Source organism: Danio rerio, chromosome 5 (genome assembly GCF_049306965.1).
Source record: "Danio rerio strain Tuebingen ecotype United States chromosome 5, GRCz12tu, whole genome shotgun sequence".
Lineage (NCBI taxonomy): Eukaryota > Metazoa > Chordata > Actinopteri > Cypriniformes > Danionidae > Danio > Danio rerio.
In genome coordinates this window covers 17,567,653-17,582,500 of record NC_133180.1, presented here as the reverse complement: position 1 = coordinate 17,582,500, position 14,848 = coordinate 17,567,653, and the positions used below count along the sequence as shown (strand labels likewise).

The 14,848-nt window shown below is 35.8% G+C and overlaps 1 protein-coding gene across 3 annotated transcripts in view; it reads left to right on the top strand.

Annotated features, from left to right (window-relative positions):
• Positions 1 to 14,848, top strand: part of galnt9 (polypeptide N-acetylgalactosaminyltransferase 9) — a 182,842-nt gene that overhangs the window by 121,694 nt on the left and 46,300 nt on the right. The gene's annotated exons all lie outside the window — the stretch shown is intronic.

Genomic DNA, 14,848 nt, shown 5'->3' with positions numbered 1-14,848 from the left:
TCTCTTATACATCAGCATGAAACGGCTTTGCTGAATCATCGGAGGTGTTGCTTTTCGTTTATTTTCACTGGATTGGTATCAATAGAAATTGCAGAGTACTATTTGTACCCCGATAGTGTGGATATAGTCTGGATGTTTGCTGTGTAGATGTCCTGATATTTGATTTCAGAACATTTTGGTTTTCGTTTATACTTTTATTGCTATATTATTCTATTTTTTTGCACATTTTAAGATATTATGTACAAAGTTGCAACAGATTTAACATTCAAACTAAGTGTATTTTACTTTATTTTATTTATAAGTTTAGAATTATATATTTTTTAGGTTGGTCTTGTAAATTGTGAAACAAAAACATGATGAACTGCCTTTTTTTTTTACATTTGTTCAAATGCATTTATGCATCTTCTTTTGATTACAACATTGGTTCAAACTTATACAAATCTGAAATTTTTGTCCGTAGATTTCACACGTAAAAAAAATAAATAAAAATAACCTCATTCTGTGTCAATTGTATTGACACTCTGCCTCTGAAAATTCCATGCATCATAGCATAGACTTTGTTTTTTGCATCCAAAAATTGTTTTGAGAGGTGTTTTGACCACCAACCTGATTTCACCAAGTAGGACATGTTCCTGAAATAACATCTACAGTGCATTTTTTAGCACTTCAATTTTTTTACGGCTTTATTCTTCAAAATTCTACACACAGTACCTTATAATGAAAATGTGAAAAAAAGGTTATTTAAAATGTTACAAATTTATTAAAATTAAAAAAGACTGAAAAATCACATGTACATAAGTATTCGTAGCCTTTGCCGTAAAGCTCTAAATTGAGCTCAGGTACATTCTTTTTAATGGGTTTAGGGATAGGGAATAGGTATGGATTACTTTTTCTGACATAGATGTTAATCCAGGAATGCATTGTACTTGGCAAAATCATGTTGTGTTTTTGAAAATGCGGTATAAATTCATCCCGTTTGGCATTTTAAATCCTTTAGAACACATGTAGGTGCTGCTTGTCAATCAGACAGTGCATGTACATTCTTGCTGTCAATTGTGAAAAAAATGTTTGATGAAATGTTTATGATAAAGCACTGTGTGTTTGAGAGTTTAACTGCAGTCTCTGTTCAGGATTTTTTTATGTACGGAAATGTGTGAAGTAGCCTATCACAAGCATTATTACAAAATTCCACTGATTTCCTTAAATAAACAATGCATTTGGGTATAATCCAGCACAGCAGTATTACTATACTGTACTATGCAGTATTGAATGCACAAAATATGTAGCTTCTTTCTTTTTTATTTTGAAGAGAGAGGAGAACATCAAGCTTGAATCGACTGAATTGTTTTGTGTTTTTTAAGGAACTGATTAATCAATACACATCAGAATCGCTTTGCAAGGTTTCTGTACTTGACGGGTTTTCAGATATTAATACGAAAACAATGCAAATGAACATTTCGCACTTCAGTGTGCAAAGACCTTTAGACTGTAGAGTTAGATTTTCAACCTCAGAGTTCATTGGTAAATAAACACCCACGAATCACAAGCTGTGTAGCTGTAGCTACTGTTAATTGACTGATATTCTGTACATATGTATTTGGTATTGGCATCAAGGTTTATAAGATCAAAAGTTGAAGTCATATTCATTTTCAAATATACTGTTTTGAAATCAAATAAATGTTAATTATAATTACTTAGTGATAATAAAATAACATCTTATTTAAAAAAATGTCAGGAATGTACCTAAATGTACATAAACAGGTAGCTTAAATAATGTGATTTGTTACTCCTACCTATATTTTATTTTTAGTTTTTATTTTTAGATATGTTTTACTTTTAAGTAAAAAGGGGGCAAACTTTATTCAATGTTACTATAAACATGCAATCTGTGTGTTTCGCCACAATGTGTCTGAGCAGATAATGTTTTTCCATTAAATGATTGAAAAGAATTCTTGTAAGCGAAAAAAAAACAAAATTGCCAGTTTAGAAAAGGTATCAAATTCCCAGCTTTAAACCAATTGCTTATTGATGCTGAACACAGTGATGGCACATATGATCCATCTCAGCCTCTGGTTAAGCCTCTAAAGCTGCAGCACCTCATTCAAGAGGGATAACTTTGACTGACAGCTACATATTTAATAATTAACCTTGTGCCCCAGCAAATAGGCAACTGTTCACTGTATAAAGAGATCCAGAGGCACAGAGTCAAAGACAAGACAATGTGGAGGAATCAACTCTGATTAAATAGATTATATGAAGACTACAAAACGTTAAGAGAAATGTGAAGCTGTATGATGGTAGTTTGATTTGTGTGAAGTTGTTCCAAATGCTCACAAGGGAAATTAAAAGTGCAGTGAAGTGGCTCAGAAAGAGCTGTATTGACACTTACAGCCTAGAATAATTGCATTTTAGTATATGTCAGTTCAATTATCCCGATTTTGCCCTTTAGCTCTGTAAATTAGGAGACTTTTAGGGGTCACTTTTTTGTAAGCGGACTTTTATATTCTAAAGATAATTAACAAATGTTTCTTTACATATAGAATTCAAAACATGTCACATTTTAAGTGATTTAATTAATTCAGCTATGCAACAACCTTTTAACATTTCATCTTTTCATTAAATGCCTTTTAATCATCACTTTTAAACTGTTGAACTGCTTGTGTGTTCTCTATGTAGATCATTTTCATAGATATGTGTGTGTGTGTGTGTGTGTGTGTGTGTGTGTGTGAGAGAGAGAGAGAGAGTGCTGCTACTTTCAGTTCATTTTTTATCTTAATGTGAAATGCAGTTTTTTTTTTTGTTTGTTTTATAACAAAATAATCACACAAATTTATACATGCACTCGTATACATACACATACAGTGGGTATTGAAAGTATTCAGACCGCCTTATATTTTTCACTCTTTGGTATATTGCAGGCATTTGCTAATATCATTTAAGATATGTTTTTTGCGCACAGCACCCCATATTGACAGAAAAAAAAACATGAGTAATTGACATATTTGCAGATTTAATATTAAAGGAAAAACTGAAATATTACATGGTCCTAAGTATTCCGACCCTTTGCTCAGTATTTAGTAGAAGCACCTTTTTGATATAATACAGACATGAGTCTTTTTGGGAAAGAAGCACTATGTTTTCCACACCTATATTTGGGGATCATCTGCCATTCCTTCTTCTTGCTGATCCTCTCCAGTTCTGTCAGGTTGAATGGCAAACATTTGTGTACAGCCATTTTTTAAGTCTCTCCAGAGATGCTTAATTGGATTTAAGTCAGGGCTCTGGCTGGGACATTTTTGGGAAAGATGTAACATGCTTTCCATGGCTGAATTTTGGGATCCTCTGACATTCCTCCTTGCAGATTCTCTCCAGTTCTGTCAGTTTGGATGGTAAACATTGGTGGACAGCCATTTTGAGGTCTCTCTAGAGATGCTTAATTGGGTTTCAGTCAGGTCTCTAACTGGGCCATTTTTGGGAAAGCTGTATCATGCTTTCCACGCCTGAATTTTGGGATCCTCTGCCATTCCTTCGTGCAGATCCTCTCCAGTTCTGTCAGGTTGGATGTTAAACATTGGTGGACAGCCATATTTAGGTCTCTCCATATATGCTTAATTGGGTTTAAGTCAGGCCTCTGGCTGGGCCATTCAAGAACAGTCACACAGTTGTTGTGAAGCCACTCCTTCGTTATTTAAGCTGTGTGCTTAGGGTGATTGTCTTCTTGGAAGGTAAACCTTTGGCACTGGCTGAGGTTCTGATCACTCTGAAGAAGGTTTTCATCCAGGATATCCCTGTACTTGGCTGCATTTGTCTTACCCTCAATTGCAACCAGTCGTCCTGCCCCTGCAGCGGAAAAACACCCCTATCGCATGATTCTGCCACCATCATGCTTTACTGATGAAACTATATTGGACAGGTGATGAGCAGTGCCTGGCTTTCTGCACACATACTGCTTAGAATTAGGGCCAAAAAGTTATATCTTGGTCTCATCAGAGAATGTGTTTGTAAGGCAAACCCTATGCCACAACCCCAACTGGTGTTGACTTTCTACAACTTTCTCCCTTCCCCTGACTCCATCTCTGGAGCTTGGCCACAATGATCTTTGGGTTCTTCTTTACCTCTCTTACCAAGACTCTTTTCGCCCGATAGCTCCATTTTGGCTGGACGGCCTGCTCTAGAAAGGGTTTTGGTCATCACAAACATCTATATAAGGATAAGGATATACTGTAAGGATGGAGGCTACTGTGCTCTTAGGAATTTTAAGTGCAGGAATAAAGTTTTGTAACCTTGACCAGATCTGTACCTTGCCACAATTCTGTCTCTAAGCTCTTCGGGCAGTTCCTTTGACCTCATGATTCCCATTTGCCGTGACATGTTGGGTACCATTAAAGTGTAAACACCCAAACACACAAACTCTACATTGAGTACAGGACAGGGGGAATCAGCTCAATTCCTTTTAGCCACAGCTTCAAAACAGCTCTGACCCCAAAGGTACATTTTCTACTGGGTATAACACATTATCTGATGAGTATTCTGAGCTGAACTTCCACAGACACATTCTGGACACAAATGCTTAATTAACATCTTGTAAAGATGGGTGCCCTTTAAAAATATATTTAATGTTCCACTGATCTCTGCTTTATTCCACTCTGATAAATCTAATGGCGATGAACAAATTCAGCTAGACCGTTGCTGAGATACAGACCTGGATCTGCAGAACCTCTCCTAATGATTCAAAGCACTTAATGAGATGGATTTCAAGTAGAATCAGATGTAAAGCAAAAGCCGAACAGAGGCTAAATCAGCATGTCAGATCTCCAGTGACTGTTGTCCTTGCTTCAAACCTTCCAAAAGGGAGCAATTTTTTCATTATGAGCAGAGGTGAGCAGGTCTTTTCCATCTGCGGTCACTTCTCTTCACACCCACACGAACACTGAATGCAGAACACAAAACAAACCAGTGAAGGAAGATGACCTTTGGATCATGTTGGTGAATTGTGAAGCTTTTAAATCTTTCTGAGCAGCATCTTTTGCTGGAGGTTGCATTGTGCATTCACAATTGGTTTGGCCTTTGGTCAATCGAATGCAGTTTTAATGGACTCAAAGGCATATATTTGGTGCTGCTCGATTTCTAAGCGTCTGTCTCTCTTTGCTTCATGTAGATAGATAGAATTAATTTGCATAACTAACTAGTGACTAGACACATGAATCAGTGCAGTGCAGTTTCTACTTTATTGGGTTATTGAGGGAACGTGTTTATTAGTTGCTTTAGAAAATTGGATGAGACGCGAAGACAAAGCTTTTTTTGGGAGCTCATTCCCTCATCATTCTAAAGCAGATTTTCAGCAGACTCTGAGCTTTTACAAACTTAGAAGTGTGTAAGAATCAAACACATTTCAAGATAGTTTCACAACTGATCTGATTTAACCAGCTGGAGCACAAAGAACTCTTTGTAAGTGTAATAAGATGTAGTCGGCTTGTTTTAAAAGAGGTTTTCATGAATCTTGTAGTCTTGTTTCCTCCTATCAGAAATCAATCTATGCAAATTTAATTTAATTTAATTTAATTTAATTTAATTTAATTTAATTTAATTTAATTTAATTTAATTTAATTTAATTTAATTTGCAATTTTTTTCACAATATTAGGTCGATTTTGTCGACGCTGTGACATAGTGGGTAGCACATTAAAGTAGTGTACTGTATGTGTGTGAATGCATATGGTTGTTTCCCAGTAATAGGTTGCATCTGGAAGGGCATCCGCTGCGTAAAACATATGCTGGATAAGTTGTCGGTTTATTATGCTGTGGGGCCCCTAGATTAATAAGCCGAAAAGAAAATAAATGAATGAATTAAGTAGGTTTTGTCAAAAAGTTTGTTAATGAAAGGTGAGAAACTGCAAACAGTATTGGACTTGACAGAAAGCTTACAAACCATTATTAAAAGCAACTCATTTACTTATTTTGCATGAAGGGAGAATGTTTACATAACATAGTAAAAATTTTTCTTCAATAAAAGCATTTTACTTGGTGGAAATGTTTAGATGATTGTCAAAACAACCGTTCTTTGTTTAATTCTTTATTATTTCAAGACTTATTCCCATTCTCTTATTGCTCATTCATGTTCACGACAAAACATAATTTTGCTCACATTTTAAGATTATAAAGAATGAAATGATATCAGTCTACAGAGATTTCGCAGTATTTCTTTGTTGCAGTCAGGATATCACAATAATTATTCCCAAAAAAGAACAAAGCAAAACAAACACTACCAGATTACTGGTGTGTTTGGGATAAGGAAAAACGCTAAACACATGTGGGCATTTCTTCTTTCCTTCTTTTTACTGAACTAGTCTGCAGTAGCAAAAACAGGAGACGCATTAGAAACAAACAGATGGCCAAACAAAAATAGCTAAAAAGTAACTAGAGCGTCCAAGCAAGTAAGTAAAGAGTGGCTAACACAAAATACATAAATTACGCAGTTTTTCTCTTCTAAAGGCTTATTATGCAGTCTCTGTCACCATTGTGGATGAACAATGTCAAGCGTCTTTGCTCTGCTCAATGACAGGCTAATGGACGCCGAAGCGCTGTCTCTCCGGAATTAAAAATATTTAAAATAGGCACTGTCCTTATAAATAAACCGCATAGTTGCAATCTAAACAACTACTTTCTCGACTAAAAAAGCCTCAAAAGTACATTATGTCGTCCAACTGCAGCAATATTTGTCAAACTATAGAGTGTCCTCTGCTTGTCGCTTTATGTGGGCGGAGTATTACACAAGGTTGAAGTGTTAAGGGGCCGATCACAACGAACGCGCTTTATGCGTTGAGTGTCGCCTTTTTAAAATGGTTTACTAATGGCCGTGAGTGTTTTGCACGCTGCTTATGCGCTCTGCGCTCCACGCCTTTTAACCACCTGCTGCACCTCGCATTTTTGCCGTTGCGCACCGTGCGCTCTCAGTTGTAAAATAGTCAACTCTGAGTGAAAAAAACGCGTTACGTCAGTCGCTACTGTTTCATTCTCCAATCAAATGAAAGCAGAGGTGGGGTTTCCATTGAGGTGCCTGCACTGTTTGTGTTGTCAAGACAACAACAGAGACTTTTGAAGATGGAGAAAAGACTTGTGGTTGCTGTTTTGAGTTATCCAGAGCTGTTTAACTTTACAAATCTTAGTTACCAAAATATTATTAATTATTAAAATTATATTAATATCAACAGCAACACAAATTGCACAGTACCCAGCTGATTCAGTTGTTGCCTAGTGACATAAAAAGCACACCACGCTTTTTTTTTCTTGTCAACAAAAAGGCAGTGTGGTGCGCTTCACGTTTTTGGAACGTGTTGTGTGATCAGCCCCTAAAAGTGCTGTCATCTACAGAATATTACACGGCAGTCAGACAATTAGATCCAAGAAACAGACAGAACTGGTATAGGTGAATTGAATAAACTAAATTGACCATAGTGTATGTGTGTGATATTGATATATATATATATATATATATATATATATATATATATATATATATATATATATATATGTATGTATGTATATATAATTTTACATAGATCGTAGATAAAACAAAAATGTCAACAACAAAAAAAAAAAAAGCATCCCATTTTTTGGTTATGCTAAATTCTTATAAAGAAGATCGCTTGACAGCTGACAAAACAAATAATAATGGTACAGAACTCTGGTAAGAACCTGAGCCAAGGAGATGTTTGTTCCAATGTTTCTCTCACTGTACAGACCAAATTTATTTTCTTCTCTTAGCCAAAATTGAGCTTTATAATTTCCATTAGGCTTAGTTCTCCATCCAGATCTAGAACAAGCTCATTTTACCTTCCCCGTTTTGTGTTTAGTGAAGAGGAAGGGGATGAGAAATGCAGGCGCTTTGGGGGGCCGAGCTTTTTCTCTCTGTCATGCCTCATATGTTCTTGATACATCCCTCAGATCATGCTGTTTCAGTGTGTGTGTGTGTGTGGGCATCTCCTCTCTCTCTACCTACCCAACAGTGTACACATGTACGGAGGGTGCTTGTAATTTTGTGCTTCAGTTGAGGCACCAAGTTTTGACAATTTGTTAAAATGGAAGAAATGGATGGTGGTTCTTCTCTTCATGGTGGCTTTCTCTCATCTAGGACGGTCTGGGTACCCTAGCAGCTGCCGCCGGGGGGAAGAGACTACAGCTTATCAAACACATATTAAACGAAAAGAGCAAATGTCAAGAATGGCAGAATCTGAAGTTAGTGCTTGTAAAGCAAAGAAAAGCTGCCATGAGCTGAATTTTAAACATGTTCTTTTAGGACTGGCACAACTGTACACATGCTGTAGAGACTTGGCAGTGAAATATTGTCATATATGAATCAAGAACAAGGCAAATGCTCATGTGCTTCATACATATTCATAAACATTCTCAACAGAGCATTAGAGGGAACTTTACATTTACATGATTGTACAGAGGTTTGTACTCTTAGACATTAGTCCTGAAGCTATGTACACTTTTTGTAGAAAAAAAAGTTATAACTGTGTAACAGAAACATTGAGACCTGCTACTTCCTCAGTAATTGACTGGTGTGTTGTTTGCTTATGTGCCCTGTCAATCATCTTGTCACATCATCCACATCTCTTTCATATATAATATCCTACATTATTGGAGACGTTAACCTGCTATTGGCGGGTCTTTCATCCAGAGACATCTTCTCAGGTGTTTGCAAAATTATGCATTCAGAAGGTAATTACCAAACGCATTTCATAAAAGTTCACATTGTTATTACAGATTAAATATAAGACAGAAAACATAAACAAGGACAGAAAACTACACAAAGCAATCTGTGTAGGACCAAACTATCTATCTATCTATCTATCTATCTATCTATCTATCTATCTATCTATCTATCTATCTATCTATCTATCTATCTATCTATCTATCTATCTATCTATCTATCTATCTATCTATCTATCTATCTATCTATCTATCTATCTATCTATCTATCTATCTATCTATCTATATATATATATATATATAGTTTGGTCCTGCATAGATTGCTTGAAACTGACAAAACATTGCCGCAACTCTTATACAAGTTTTTAATGGAGAAAATTAAAAAGCACTGCAGTGTTTGGGTGCTCTGTGTTTATCTGAGATAATTAGTCTACCGAAATATGTATAGGGGAATATGCATATTCCCCCTGTCATTTGCAATCTACAGCAGTTGATCTTCTTCTTGCACAGCCATGCTGGATTCCCCTGTTTGGTTGACAAATGTGTTGTTTGTTGTGTGTTTGTGGGTCCTTCACTTGGCCTTTTCCCCTTTGCAAAGAAACTTTCCTTAGATATCTGTTTCTTACTCATTTTGCTAACTTGTATGTTACATTTTGGCACTCAAATGACTAAGATGTATTTTTTTTTATTTATTTTTTTTTATTTAGTTTTTAAAATAAAAGATCATTCAGATGCAGATAATAAATATAATAAATTTCTTGTGCAGCCCGGTACCAATACCCACTCCTGAATGTTGGGCACTACTGCTATAAAAAAATGAGATTGTCCTATATTTAACTTTCAAAAGATGAGGGGGCGACACAGTGGCGCTGTAGGTAGTGCTGTTGCTTCACAGCAAGAAGGTCGCTGGTTCAAGTCTTGGCTGGGTCAGTTGGCGTTTCTGTGTGGAGTTTGCATGTTCTCCCTGCATTTGCGTGGGTGTCCTCCGGGTGCTCCGGTTTCCCCCACAGTCCAAAGACATGTGGTATTGTTGAATTGGGTAGTGTATGAGCGTTAATGAGTATGTATTTTCCCAGAGATGGGTTGCAGCTGGAAGGGCATCCGCTGCACAAAAACATGTGCTGTATAAGTTGGTGGTTCATTCCACTGTGCCAACCCCGGATTAATAAAGGAACTAAGCTGAAAAAAAAATGAATGAATGAAGGATTGAATGAATGAATGAATGAATGAATGAATGAATGAATGAATGAATGAATGAATGAATGAATGAATGAATGAATAGGTATGCAATTAGTCCTGTATTTCTACTTGGAAAATGTAAACTTATTAGGGTGATGTGATGCTTTTTTATTACATGCTTTTTGCTTTAGATATGTAAATAATGTGTTTGTGCATGTGTAAGAGGAGCTGCAGACCCACTCATTTGAAAAGAGTCATGTTGACATGTTGACAGCTTGTTGCTGTCTGTGAAATTTGCCAGCATTATTTTTTTACTAAAGGTCAACTTACACTAAATAACCTAAATAACCAATCCAATTAAGTTCAGTTCATCTTTATTTTTTAAGCACTTTTACAATGTAAATTGTTTCAAAGCAGCTTATTTTATAAGTTCAATTCTGCCATGTCGTTTGCGCAAATGAATGAGGGCTGATCTGAGAATATTTAACGCAATCTCAAAACAGCTTGTACGTTTTTTTTAATTTATTTATTTACTGGCTAATTTGAATACATTTTTATGATCTCATTCGTCCATTTTAGTAATGAGGTGTAGAGTTAGAAGTGGGGTTTGGGGACAGACCGCCTTTTAAAAATTGTATACTTTCATGTAAATGTAATCTTATGGATTTGTGTGAATTAACCACTTTTCTGACAATACCTAAAAAATGAAATGGCCTTTGTGAGATCGGGCTAGAATATTGGAATAAATGTGCTTTTATTCCTGCTTAAACGTTTCTGAGTTATGTCTTATCTGTGCCACATGGGAGGGGGAAAAGAATTGGGTTACCTGAATAACAAAGTATGTTTGATCTTTTATTGACGGATCTGCTATTGACTGTTCAAATGTTGAGTTTTGTTTTTGTCCCAGGGCTCAACTGTAGACCCCCTCCCGCATCTACATGCCAGCTTAAAACATTAGCTACATGATCTAAACTAATTGCTCATTCCCATTGGAGAGTTGCAAAATAAAAACACAACTTGAACACTAAACATTCCGCTCATGTAATGCTTGCAAAGCGTGTTCTTATTGATCTGCTTAGGCTTAAACTGAAACAGGAAAACCTACAACATTATTAACTGTTTACAGTTGCTTTAGGAGCCTTGAAAGCTTGGGATTATAGTATGCGGTTATAGCTATGGGGTGTTATGCTTGAGGCCAATCACAGCTTGCCAGTCAGGAAATGCTGGGGCTTTTAGAAGGAGGGGCTTAGAAATTAGCATTTCAGACAGACTAAGTTGTATAATGGGTAAATATGGGAAATGATGTGCTTTTTAACATCAAAGCCTGATAAACTACTCTGCTTTTTTTTTTTTTTAAATAGAATCATATGACCTATTTAAGAATATTTAGAGTGTTTTAGCATTCTGCTTAGAATTTTCCTATTATTTGTGCTTTTATCTTGCTCACTTGGGACTGAAAAGTAAAACTGCTGTGCCACAATATTTATTGTGGAAAAACAGTGTACAAATACATTTAAATGCATTTGAAGTCAGTTTAAAAACTCCAGTTTGTATGGTAGAACAAAAGATGTCAATAAACAAGTAAACACACTCACTGGCCACTTTATTAGGTACACTCGTCCAAATGCTCGTTAACGCAAATTTTTAATCAGCAACTCAATACATTTAGTTCGAACCGAGCATCAGAATCGTCCGAAAAAGAGAAAATAACCAGTGAGAGGTAGTTATGTGGGCGCAAATGCCTTGTTGATGCCAGAGGTCAGAGGAGAATGGCCAGATTGGTTTGAGCTGTTAGAAAGGCAACAGTAACTCAAATAACCATTCGTTACAACTGAGGGATGCGGAAGAGCATCTCTGAACGCATATAACGTCCAACCTTGAGGCAGATGGGCTACAGCAGCAGAAGACCACACCAGGTGCCACTCCTGTCAGCTGATAACAGGAAACTAAGGCTATAATTCACACAGGCTTTCTAAAATTGGAAAATAGAAGATTGGAAAAACGTTGCCTGGTCTGATGAGTCTCGATTTCTTCTGTGACATTCGGATGGTAGGGTCAGAATTTGACATCAACAACATGAAAACGTGGATCCATTCTGCCTTGTATCAATGATTTAGGCTGGTGGTGGTGGTGGTGTAATGGTGTGAGGGATATTTTCTTGGCACACTTGTGCCCATTAGTACCAATTAACCATGTGTCAATGCCACAGCCTACCTGCGTATTGTTGCTGACCATGTCCATTCCTGTGTGACCACAGTGTACCCATCTTCTGATGGCTACTTACAGGAGGATAATAGACCAAGCGCAAATCATCTCAGGCTGGTTTCTTAAACAGGTTTACTGTACTCAAATTGCACCTTTGAAATGTGATGGAACAGGAGATTCACATTATGCATGTGCAACCAACTAATCTGCAGCAACTGTGTGATGCTATCATGTCAACATGGACCAAAATCTGGTCCAGTGGTCCAATGTGGTACATGTAAGGTGTACCTAATAAAGTGGCCAGTGAGTGTAAGTTTCGCATTATAGTTTAACATTCTGCTTTTGGCTTCAGAATATTGATCTTTTTGCTGGCAGTTATTTTATTTTTTTTTTTGTCTTTGCAATATCTATGATTAATAAGATATTAATCCATGATGACATTTTTCTCTCTTGCTGCGAACAGCTTTTTGTACATGAACAGTGTTTTTTTTACTTTTTTTATGTTTTATTATATATTGAAAGCAAGTCCTTGGTACCCGAAAGTTAGCAACCCCTTATGCAGTGTGTACTGGGCTTCAGTGTTCTTGCATTTGTCTGACAGTTTAAAGCCAAGCCTTGATTTATGAGTTCTAACATCCCTGAGCTTAAACTTAACATTAACCTTCAAACATCATTGCATTATATATCATCAAATGCTCCGCATGAGATAATTTTTCATGCCACGCTCCAAAAACTCCCCAGCATGCTATCTTCCTCTGAGTGCCTTAGTATTACATGTGGGCATTTACTGCGAAAATAAGCATTATGGCACAATTTGATAAACACTTTTTCTAAATACATGAAATACAATGTAAATCTTTAAATGACTCATAACTGAATTCAACCATGTAATGTATGACGTTATAATAACTCCATTCGATCCCATTTCCTTATGACATTTTTATCTTCTCCATGTCTTTGCTAAAACCATTACAGTGCAACTCAATCCAAACAGTTTAAAGATCCTCAGCAAACACAGTTAGAGACAGCTGAAGGGGAAATGATAATTCATTTAGTAAAGCTCACTGGCAGAAACGCGGCCTCGGCATCTCGTCCTGACTGTGAGTCCTGAGAGGGGAAATGAATATGTAATTGGAAATCTTAAACAGATTTTTTTTTTTTTTTTAAGAATGTCCCTAAAGGGCACAAGGGAAAAGTCGATTATCCTGTTGGAGTTGCTCACAGTGGACAGATGCTCTCAGGCTCAAGGCTTCTGTTTCATACTCCAGTGGCCAAAACCAGAGATGTCTAGTAAGATTTATCCTTCCGATTCCAGTATAAGCTCAAACTAAAACATCTCATTTTTTAAGGAAATATTAGAAATATAGAGTGCAAGAAAAATGCCTTTACTCTGCCCTATAGCAGTATAAGAGGTAAGAGAACTCCTGCTACAGAAAACATGCCTAAACCATGACACTTCCTCCTCACCTTTCAAGATATCCAAAGCGTTAGACTTATGCGAGAAAAAAAAAAAAGGAATATTGCATAAGGCATTTGTAAATACACTGCTAACAATGTTTTTCTTACTTAGATTTTTTTTGTCTCAGTTCTAGTCCAAATATCTAAACATGATTAAGTCAAGAAGCATTTTCTAGATGAGCAAAAACATCTAACTTGTTTTAAGAAATTGAAATAGTGAAATGAAGCGAAAATAAAGTAGTTAGTTTTTTTTTCCTTAAAACAAGCTAAATAATCTCCCAATGGAGTAAGTAAAAAAATCGTTGGTGATACTTCATTTTGATGGTCCATTTGAGTATTAGTAGACTGTTCACTTAATATCTGATGATACTGCTCCTTCAACAGACATTTAACTGACTTTAAGAAACTTTGCAAGTACATGTCACCTTACACTAACTCTAACCCCAACCTAACAATCTACTTATAATCTAATGAGAATTAGTTGGTATGTAGATAACTAAAATTCAACAAACGGACCATCAAAATAAAATGTAACCTAATCGTTTTTCTTCTTTTTGGCGTAATATAATTTTGCTTACCTCATTGGCAGATTATTTTGCTTGTTATAAAGAAAAACTTAATTTTGGCAGAAAACATATATATATATATATATATATATATATATATATATATATATATATATATATATATATATATATATATATATATATATATATATATATATATATATATATATATTTTTTTTTTTTTTTTTTTTTTTTTTTGCTTGTCTAGAAAATGCTTCTTAATTTAAGAATTTTTAGACATTTGGAATAGAAACAAGACAAAAAATCAAAGAAAGGAAAACATTTGTTTGCAGTGTATTTCCACCAAATAAACAAAATCGTCACTTCCTGATAAAATGGCACCAAATACTGACAAGAAAAATAAAATTTTCTATGGTAGGAGAAGCCTACAGTATGTGGGTATTTTTTTATTAAATTACTTTCACCTCAGAAGATAAAACACAATGAACACGCTGTGGCTTGTGGAGGCATGAGGCCACTCTTTGCTCAAGACAATTCCGGGAGGTACAGAAACATTTTGATGACAGACTTTAGCTATGCTGGAATTTATTCTTCTTTAAATGTGTTTCCATCGTAGTTTATGCAAATTATTGTTTCTTATCAGATAAAAAGTGTATCCTTCTCATTTGTACGCATGCATTTATTTAATGCACATTTTAAAAATGTATTCGCAACGTTCTATGAAGTAGTATTTTTATGCGATATTACCAGCGCTATTTCACGGATA